The following is an 11,534-nucleotide window of genomic DNA, read 5'->3' on the forward strand; positions in this document are numbered from 1 at the left end:
ACATTAAGACCTATCTGTTTAAAACTTTTTTAGATTAACTGTCATTTTAGCTGTCGTGTTTGTGTTTGTAATCTTATTACAGCGCCTTGAGCCTACATTTTGTTTGTTAACAGCGCTTTATAAATAAAATTATTATTATTATCATTATTGAATAGCTTTGGTTCTAAGAAAGATCATTATGGCTGAAGAAGCTACTCTTACTTCTTTATCTAGTACATGAGGTTGAATTACTTTCTAGTCATAAATCTTAAAATACAAAGTTGCTTTTTTTTTAAAATATTCAACAAAAACCACTAAAAAAAAATTGGATACTAAAAACAAAAAAATGAATCCACATATTAATTTACTGCTTTTTTTTTTTTTTTGCAATAGCAGTTTTTTAGGTTATTTAACAAAAAATTATTGTTTAAAAAGTTTTCCTCATGTATTTAAAGAGGAGTTTCATTTGTCTACATTCTATTGGCCCACAATGATACTTCTTTAAAAATAAAGTTATCACATGTTTACAAATATAAATCCAAACCCTTTGAACAGTTTTAGTCTTAGTGGGAACTCCACTAATTTCTCTATTTTACTATTCCATTTTTCAACCAGTCTAAATTGATTCCATATCTGATAGTCTCAAAACATCTGGTAAAGAAAAGAAATAATGATTATAAAACTCTTTCAGTTTTAAACCTTAAGTAAACACTTTTTTTTTTCTCAATTGTATTATTGTTGATTTTCAAAACATTTTTTTTTAATCTTGTACAGGTCAACAGGAAATGATGAGTTGTTCACTTACTGGTGATAGTTTCTGATGCAGGTCAACAGACAATGATGAGATGTGCAATTATTACATCATGTTCTACACAAATAGTTCTGTAGCTGACTCATCAGGAGATTGTAAATTCAATGAACTTACACCACTGACAGGAGATAACTTTCCCAGAGATGTTAGTGTTCCACTTCCACCCAATTCAGCTCTTGAAGAAGCAGCCATAGGATCTCACAACTATCCAGGAGTAAATCCCCCAGAACAAAACAATGGTCAGTTGGATTTTATTGATTAATATCTTAGCAGTGTCTGCTTAAATCCCAACTGAGCTTTGTGTTTGCTGACTGCCTAAAGGCAGCATGAAAACTTCCATAATACCTTCTCTCCCCCCCCCCCCCCCTTTGTCCATACAAGAAATTTGACAGTAGTGCACTAAGCATGCTTTGCAAGCACTATATAAAGGCAATTTATAAAAGAATGAAGCTTTCTCCTTTAAGAAAAGATGAACTTGATGTAATTTATTTGCACACAAAGACCTTGGAGTTGAGTCTTCTTCTCGAGAAGCAGAATACATTGGAGACATTAAGAGGATTCTTTCAATGGCATAGCTCAGTAAAAGAGACTTACTGAAAGGCTTATTGACTTCTTAATATTTTGAGCAATTTTCTAGATATTTAAAATACCAACACTCTTACAAAAATACCAACACTCTTTAATACAAATAATAATACAAACAAAAATGTACAATTAATCAACAGAACTTTGTTTTCAACAATGTTTTTACAAAAATGGACATGATCTTAAGATGTCTTTTTCTCTCCTAGTTAGTCTACTTTTATTTGTCTTTAAAGAAATATTTCTCTTTTATAGATATAAATCCCCCTACTGGAACATAGTTGGCTTTCTAAGTGGTGGACATTATTAAATGGCATTTTTTTTTTCCTTGAGACTTCCATAAACTATTCATAAAAACTAAACATCAAAAAGTCAATTTAAAGGGCTATTTGATGGTCTTGCAAATCTTTTGTATTCATTTCAAACCATTGCAATGGTTATGTCAAAGTAATCTGTGAAATGAGCTCTCCATACTTTAAAAGCAACTATTATTTTTTTAGTCTGACTTATTTGAATAATGTAAAAGTTTTAAATATAAAAGAAATAATCTTTAGAAAGAAAAGTTTGGTTTGGTTAAGTTTCTATTCTACTCTACTCAACAGGAACTGTCCACTAATGTGTAAAAATGGTCAGGCCTCAATAATGTTTGCCTGGGCTAAGAATGCTCCTCCAACTGTCATGCCCAAAGGTAAGGTAAATTTAAAATAAATATTTGCGTTGATGAATTATTTAATTAATTATTAATGCCAATGTGCTCTATCAAACCACATTTTGTATGAATTGAACAAGGGAAGACTGACTGAGGTCTTATAATCCATCCATTTATTTATACATGTGTTAAGGCTTCCGCGCGGTGTTGATTCTTGGTAATCTGTCTAGTGTAGATCTGACTGGGAGTAACGCTGAACTCAACTACTTCAGTAACACCGGCGAAAGGCCGAAACAATCAAATATGTAGTCGGCGCTGATATGTTGTTCTACAAATATGTTTAATACTCAAGAAGGGAATCGTCCGATGTCAGTTATGTCGTAAATCCGTATATCTATTGTACTCAATTCTACTACTCTACAAGAAGCGTCTTCCTTTTAGCTTCACTTAGAGCGTTCTTATTTTTTTAAGATCTGTCACGTCACTTGTCGCTAATTAAAACTTTCCCCTTATTCCCGAAACAAATAACTAATTCCTAATCATGTCATAACAATGTTAAACCCTTTAACAATAAGCTAATTCTTTTTATCAGACTTAACTAATTTCTAGTGACAACTTGATGTTTACAGATTTGGTTTTGCCGCAAAAACATTCATAGCTCAGTGGTCTAAGCTAGCCAGGAATAGTAACAATACATAAGACTATTCCTTAGTTCTATAGTTAGCTATCTACAAGTTTTTATTGAAACCATTAAGGCAACATTTTCTTTACTTCCAGGTCATCATCTAACTAAAGACCCTTATATAATATACAGTAATAACTTGTATTAATATTTTTATTTTCTACACCTTTGATTTGATTGCTACTTGATAAACTGGTGCATGAAGACCAGAATGTGTGGGATTTTTTTTTTCTGCTTTATTGATGCCTTGATATGTGTTGCAGCTTCTTAGTGCCATGTGAACTTAAAATAAACAAAAAATGTTTAGGAAATTAAAATAATGTTCTGTGGCTAATGTTAAGTAATTATTGATACATAGTCGAAGTCAGATAGATTAGCCCACAACATTATTTTGGCGACCCCGACGAGATACAGAAAGCAGAGTAGGAAAGTTGAGTTTAAAGAGAACAGAAACAGAAATAACAAAAGTAGAGTGTATTTCACCAATGAAAGGGACAGTAGAGAAAGTAGTGATAATGAAGAAGTAGAAGAGATGAACTATTGTTGGGGTGTAGAAGAAATAAATTTTGCAGAAGATGAAACCAACAGAGTGAGAGTACACTCTGGTTTTATCAATGGGAAACCTATGAGGTTTGTCAAAGATTCGGGATGCAGTACAGTTGGAATTAGGAGTAACTTAGTTAAACCAGATTGTTTATTAGGCTATGAGAAAAAAGTAAGGTTGATAGATGGCAGTATCAAGCGCTATCAAGCCTGTAAAGTTTTCTTAGAAACACCATTTTATACTGGTTATTGTAAAGGTTTAGCAATACCAGGATTGTCTCATGATTTGCTTTTAGGCAATATACATGGACTAAAGGAACTGACTCAAGGAGAGATAGATAGCTGGAATAGAAGACATGAATACAAAATGAGACAAAGAAATTCTTATGGTAAAGTGAGAAGAAACATTATTTGTTTTAAATGTCAAAGAAAGGGACATATTGCCAGGCAATGCAGAAGTTGTGACTATTCAGATAGGAGATCTGACCATTATGAGTATGACAGAAATTTTGATAGCAATGCCTATGATAGACAGTATCATAGAGGGAACCCTCAGAGAAGATGTAACTCTGATGAGTACCAGGGTACAAGGGACAATTGTAGGTCATATGGACCTTACCAAAGAAGAAATGGAGAAGCAGAATATAGTTGGAGAAAGTAAATTCTTGATGGTTTACTTATAAGTATATATAGATATATATACCAGCATTGGTTTAATTGTATAGTACATGAACATGTTGAGTTCTTTTAGATTGTAAATAAGTTGTATATGTTATGATATTTATTTGTATGCTATAGTATGGCACTCATAAGACTGTGTTGATGAGAAAGGGAAATAATTTGAAAAGTTATAGTTTTAAAGGGAGATAATATATATTGAAAGCTTATTGGAAAGTAAGTATGAGCAGAAGTATTATATTTTCTTTGTGTGTATCATCACATCGATCATTTGTAAATTTTAGATTCCTGAGGAAATGGTAAGCGAAGGAAGAAATAAGCTTGAATCTATTGATGGGTTGGAAATTTAGGGATGCCTCAAGTATCACTGTTTAAATGTTGTAATAAGTTGTTAATGGATTTTTACTGTTTGTATCCTTAATAGGAAAATGTCATGAAGTTGTGATGCTTCTTGATGGTACTTGGCATCGTAAACAACATTATTGTGATGTGATGAACTTTTATCTTGTACAACGTGTACAGCTTGAACCTTGTACAAAATTGACTAAAATTTTACACAACACATCAGAAGTAAGAAATTTCAATATGTGTAGTTTCCTACCTACTGCCATTTAAAAAACAAAAGCTATATCTAGGGAGAGATTGAAAAGATGAAAGCGTTGAAGATTAGTCCATACATAATACTATGGACTAATGAATTTTTGACCCAGAGATCTCAGAGGGTTAGGGTAAACAATGTTATTTCAAAAGACCGCATAGTTTCTGTAGCTGGAGAGACTATTGAAATTGTGCAAACCTTTAAATACCTTGGTACTATCCTAGACAATAAACTAAATTTTACTGCAAATACTGATTATATCAGCAAAAAAGGGCAGCAAAGATTATGATTACTAAGAAAACTGTCCTCGTTTAATGTTAGCGAAAAGGCCTTGGCTATGTTTTATCACGCTCATATCTGCAATATTTTAAGTTTCAATATCACTGCCTGATATGGCAATCTGAGCATTAAAAATAAAAATAAACTTTATAGAATCCTAAATGCTGCTGGTAAAATCATTGGCAAAAAACAAACCCCATTTGGGCAGTTGTTTGAGACAAACATCTATAAAAAAGCCATCTATAAAAGATCCTCGAAATAAAGAATCACCCTTTGTGTCAGGATTTTGTGATTTTACCATCACAAAAGAGATACAAGACACCGATAGCAAAGACTAACAGACACAAACTCTCTTTTGTTCCCCTGGCAATCAAATCATTAAATAAGAACAATCTATATAAACTTTGTCACATGTAAATTATGAGTGAGTCTGGTGTGAATGTACACTTTGGTTTCTTTCTTATAGTTATAATGTTTTTGTTTGGTGTAATGCACAAATTGTAAGACCAATTTCCATACGGACAATAAAGATTATTATTATTATTATTATGTTAGAAATGAACGAGTAGTCATTCTCTGGCGCTGCCAGGGTCGAGTTTCGCTAAAGAGAAACAAAATTCATCGTAGTCCCTTTAACAGTTTCCACTGAGGAATTTTCGGGTGATGTGGCAGGTCTGCAACAGTACCGCCCTCTGACAGGCAACGAAGATGTTCCTAGGAATGTTAAGGGCCTTGAAGGTGTCTGTGAGGTCAGTTGTTATTATCCCCTCGGTTGATATAACAATGGGGTATATTGTTATTTTGGACAATTTCCATAGACGCTTAATCTCCAAGCCTAGGTTCCCATATTTTCTTTGTTTTTCTATCTCAGTTTTTCTTAAATTATGAGACAGTGGTACGGCGATATCGATAATGGTAGCGTTTTTTTTTCTTTTTTATCGATGAACAGCAGATCCGGGCGATTGAAATCTACCATTTTGTAGGTCAGAATAGGCCTATCCCAGTACAGCAGATGTTCAGTAGACTCGAGAACCTCTTGCGGAGAGTATTTATTATTATTATTATTATTAATAGAGATAACCAAAACAAATGAAAACTGCTTATCCTTATTATTCAAAACCAATATCTCAAAGCTCAAAATACCTTGGAATTATAATATTATACTAATATTATGGAATTAATTTAGAAATCAAACAAATCATTAGAGCTTAAAAATTATTGAAAGAAATTTTTAGAAATCCAATAGGAACATACAACTGAAATTCTATTTAATCTTAGCATTATAAGTTTATCAGGTCTAAAATAGAGCTGTTTAGTTTCTAACAAATGAATGTTTACAATTACTGGAGTAATACCAAGAGTAAAGTTACTAGGAGACAATTCAGAAGTAAAGTAACAAACAATATTACACAAGAAAAATACGTAAAAATACTTTAAAAAAAAAACAAGTTTATATTAAGTGTAATTGTATCAATTAGTTTGGATCGGTCATGTAATTAAATTTGTAATAAATCTAGACTAACAATAAGTCTGTGCGATTAGAAATATTTCTACCTATTGTTTTTGTTTAGCGCAATTTCCTGCCCTTAGCTCTCTCTTATGGCAGCCTCTTTGTGGAATAGTGTGGTGGCTTGTTTGAACTCAATGGGGACCATATTCACCTGTTGCTTGCAAATCCACTTTCCACAAAATAAATGTTTCCGAGCCGCCTCGTTGATACCATGGGAGCTGGAATCTTCAGAAGTCTTTCAACAGCTTGTTTTATATTTTTAAACGCTTTTAGCATTTGAAGGCTCTTAGCATAATTAATATTTTGCTTTTTAAAGTTCTATCTTCAAATTGTTCTAAATCTAGTTAATTTAATCAAGGATTTTTTTCTATTTATCTTATTATATACTCTTCAATGCTTACTTACAACCTTCACTTCTAGGCCCCAGTATATTCATCATCATCATCACTCCTTTGAGTTCCTCATGGAACATAGGGCCTCGACAAAAACACGCCACTCTCCATGGTCTCTTGCTAGCTTTTTGGTGGTTTCCCTGCTCTTCCCGGTCTTCTCTGCTTCTTCAAGTACACTGCGTCGCCATGTTCTTTTTGGTCTTCCTCTGCGTCTTGTTCCCTGGGGGTTCCACTCTAAGCCCTGCCTAGCTCTGTTGCTGGTATCTTTTCTAAGGGTGTGACCAATCCATCTAAACCTTCCTCTCTAAGATCTGCACTTCTATATTTTTTTGTCCACTCATCTCCCACAGTTTGGTGTTTTCTACTTTGTCATACCAGTGTATTTTTAGGATATTTCTCAGGCATCTGTTGATGAAGGTCTGTATTTTTTTTGTTGTGGCTTCAGTTGTTCTCCATGTTTCAGAACCATACAGTAGGACAGCCTTGACATTAGAGTTAAAGATTCTTAGTTTAGTCTTGTTTGAGATGTAAGGAGATTTCCAGGTTGGTTTTAGCTGTGTAAATGTCTGACGTGCTAGATTTATACGGCATTTAATGTCTTCATCTGTTCCACCTGATATACTGACTACACTCCCAAGGTATATAAAATTTTCTACTTGGTCTATTGTCTGAGAATCCAATACTATGTCTCCGATTTGTTTATTGTTTACTTTAAGCACTTTAGTTTTTTGATGGTTTATTTTGAGGCCTACTCTTTTTCCTACTTCGCTTAAAGCTGTGACCTTTTCTTGCATATCCTGTAGTCTGTGTGATAATAGGGCTATGTCATCAGCGAATTCCAGATCTTCCAGCTTTTGTGTGAGAGTCCATTGGATTCCTCCCTGTTTGACTCCTGTTGTGACTGGAAATTCCTCTGACAGCTTGCCACAGTGGGTTACTTGGCAGGTGAAACCATCATAAAGGTTCTTGATTATGGTTATTATTTTATTGGGGATCCCATAATGTCTCATTACAGTCCAAATAGATTCTCTGTCGACACTATCAAAAGCTTTTTCAAAGTCGACAAAAGTTGCATAGAGAGGAGATTGCCATTCAACACATTGTTCTACAATTATCCTGAGTGTAGCTATTTGGTCAGCACAAGATCTCCCTTTTCTGAATCCGGCCTGTTCTTCCCTTAGGTGTTCATCACATGCTCCCTTTATTCTGTTTAGTAGGATTCTGCTAAAAATCTTGCTTGGTACTGACAGCAAAGTGATACCTCGCCATTTCTCACATTGTGATAGATCTCCACTCTTTGGTATTTTTATTAGCAAGCCCTTTTCCACTCACCCGGAGGTGTTTCTGTTAACCAAATTTTGTTGAATAGTTTGTGCATTTGGTCAACTATTTCACTTCCTCCTTCTTTTAGGACTTCGGGTGGTATGTTGTCAATTCCAGCAGCTTTACCTGTCTTCATTTGTTTGATTGCATTCCTTATTTCTTCTTTTGTTATTTCTTCCATGTTTATGTCTAGTGTTGGTCCTGCATTTAGATCTGGTGGATTTCGTGGTTTAGGTCTATTGAGCACTTCTTGAAAATATTCTTTCCATCTTTCAAGTTGTTCATTTATTGAAGAAAGTAGTTTTCCGTATTTGTCTCGGACTGGAACATTGCAATTAGCCTTTTTGGTACTGAGAAGTTTGGTGATTTTGTATAGTTGTTTTATATCTCCTTTACCTGCTGCTTCTTCTGCCTGTTCTGCCAGATTATTGTAAAATGATCGTTTGTCTTGTCTAAGCATTTTGGTGACTTTCTGTGAAACTGCTTGGTAGTCTTGTTTTGATTGTTGCTTGTGGTTTCTTGTTTTTGCCTGTTTAGCGCATTTCCTTTCTTCCATTAATTTCCATGTCTCGTCACTAATCCACTGTTTTTTCTTCTTAGGGTTAAGGCTTAGTACTTCATTGCTTGTTTCAGTAATAATTTCTTTGAAATTTTGCCAAGATTTATTGCTTTGTTTGGCCTCATCTAGTTGTAGCACAGCAAATCTATTTTGAAGGGATAGTTGGAATTCCTTTTTAATCTGGGTGTTGTGGAGCTTGTCTAGGTCAAATCTTTTCCTTTTGTTTCTTTCTGTTTTATTGCTGGCCAGCTTCATTTTTAGTTTGGCAACAACTAGGTGGTGGTCTGAGCCAATATCTGCTCCTCTTCTGTTTCGTACATCTAGTAATGTGCTTCTCCAGTTCCGCCGTATGGTAACATGGTCGATTTGATTCTCTGTTTTATTGTCTGGTGAAACCCATGTCACTTTGTGGCATTTTTTGTGGGGGAAAATGCTGCCTCCTATCACTAATTCATTAAATGTGCAGAAGTCTGCAAACATTTCTCCATTTTCATTTATGGTGCCAAGTCCATGGGTGCCCATACTTTTCTCTCTCTCTCTGTTGTCACTTCCCACTTTGGCATTCAAGTCTCCCATGACGATCAAAACATCTCTTGTAGGTATTTTGTCAACTATACTTTGCAGTTGGTCATAGAATGTATTTTTGTCAGTATCACTTGCAAGGTTGGTGGGAGCATAGCACATAATGATGTGAACATTTTTGAACTTAGACTAAAATTTGGCTCTAATTATTCATTCTGAAACTTATTTTGAAAGCGTCCTTGTTTAGTAGTAGTGCTACACCATTTTCATGTAAGTCATCTTCTTTTTCCTTTCCAGAGAAGAGAAGGGTTTCTCCTGATTGCAGTCTTGTTTCACCGAATGTGTTCCATCGAACTTCACTCATTCCCAGGATCTGTAGTTTGTAGTTGGCCATTTCCTTGGCAATTTGTGCACATCTACCTGGTTCTAGTAAAGTACGGACATTCCATGTGTTTCTTTTTCATTGGTTTAAGTAGAGTGGTCGGCCTCACAGGATTCGTTCAACTTTCCCTGCATAGCTTCATAAGTCTCCTTTGTGGAGCTCTACGTTCGCCTCTGACAATGTTTAGTGTTTGTGTTTTTGTTCTGGTTTCTATAACACTATTTTTTCCATGGACAGGTTGTTAGCCTATCGCACAACCCCTGTGTCCCGGGGAGGGGGATGCACCTTTTGTCTGGCCTCTTTCCTAACAGACCTGTCCGGCTTGGTAGTACCTGCCAGGAGTGATGAGCTCCCGCCGGTATAGCTCTGAGGGTCATTGAGGCACTCAAGCTGTCACACCACGGCAAGGTATGTGCATCAGGTGACAGCCCCAGTATGTTGCTGGTATATTTTTGTAGGCTGCTGGCTTCACCATCCCACCACATGTAAATTATAAGAATTCTTAAATTCTATAGACTATTTTCAGTAGATATTATTCCAAAGAAAAGCTTTTTTTTTTTGTTTAATGAAATTTAATAATAGTTGAATCTTTTTTTTTAAAACATTATAAACACCCAAGGACATACATTTTTTTTTAAATTTCAGTGTACCCTGTAGATATAAGCTGTACATTCAGAATGGACAAGAGTATCTTTCCCTTTGCCTACAGAACACATGCTCATGGATTAGGTAAGAGTTAGAATTTCTCTCTTTTCTCCTCTTCAAGATAAACTATTTCACTTCCTTCACTTCCTCATGTCTCACACACTAACTAGAAAATGGATTAGGGTCTTCAAACTAGATCTAGGTAACAGCCTTGTGCCTTTCAGTTCTCTTCCACCCTAACTATTGTTCCAGGTCGAGTCATCACTGGTTACCAACACAATGGTTCTTATCATAAGATTGGCAAAGGAAATCCACAATGGCCACAAGTGAGTTAGCTTGACCATATTATATTAACATTAAGAAATTATATGTAAAGACTAAGCAATATTTTCAAGACAATATCGAGCACTGTCTATTATATCCTTTTATAAGAAAAGTTCACTTTTAAAGCAATGTCTAGAACGTACTGATATTTTATGTTTTAAAAAACAAACTATATTGTTATATTCATATGTTTAACTAGTTGTTTATTTCTTGTATACTAAGTGATTGGTTTTCATGTCTGTTTTAGGCAACCTATTCCATCTCTTTAGAGAGTATACACTTTAAGGCACTGCACATTTTAATGTTTTTTTTTTACATTGAATGATCATTAAAAAAATATGATTGCTATTCCCAAGACATCACATTCTTTCATAGGTAAACAAATGTGTGATATTTATTTGCTAATTTCTTTTTTGTTTTCACTTCCTATGTAGGCTGCTCGATGTACTTATAACTCAAGTTCAATGGATCATGCTGTTGGTGTTGGGTTAGTGTATTGACTTGTATTGTATTTTCACCTCATTTGTATTTATTTTCTAAATATGTATGCTGATAATAATTTAACCATTAGTTCAATAATTATTTTATAATTCATTCTTTTTAAATGTATTATACTGTGTTTAACAAGTCATGAAAGGATTCTTTCCAGTCATCATCATTAATTTAAGGTTTACAAGTAAAGAGGGGGCAGCAGGGTGGCTGAGTGATAAAGTGCTTGACTTCCGCACCAGGGAATCCCAGGTTTGACTCCTGGTGAAGATTTAGAATATTTAATGTTATGATCTTTGGGCACCTCTGAGTCCAACCAGCTTTAATGGATACCTGTTGTTAGTTGGGGAAAAATAAAGGCGGTTTTCATTATACTTGCCACATAACACCATCGTTAACCAAAGGCCACAGAAACAGATGACCTTTACATCATCTGTCCTATAGACCACAAGGTCTGAAAGGAACTACATTTTTATGTAGGAAAAACTTTAAAGAATTAGCCCTCGGAAAATATACAACTTAGTAAGGGACTTGACTGTAGCATTTGTATGAATCTAATGATTGACAGTCCATTAAGTTCCTTCACT

Source organism: Biomphalaria glabrata, chromosome 13, assembly GCF_947242115.1.
Source record: "Biomphalaria glabrata chromosome 13, xgBioGlab47.1, whole genome shotgun sequence".
Taxonomy (NCBI): domain Eukaryota; kingdom Metazoa; phylum Mollusca; class Gastropoda; family Planorbidae; genus Biomphalaria; species Biomphalaria glabrata.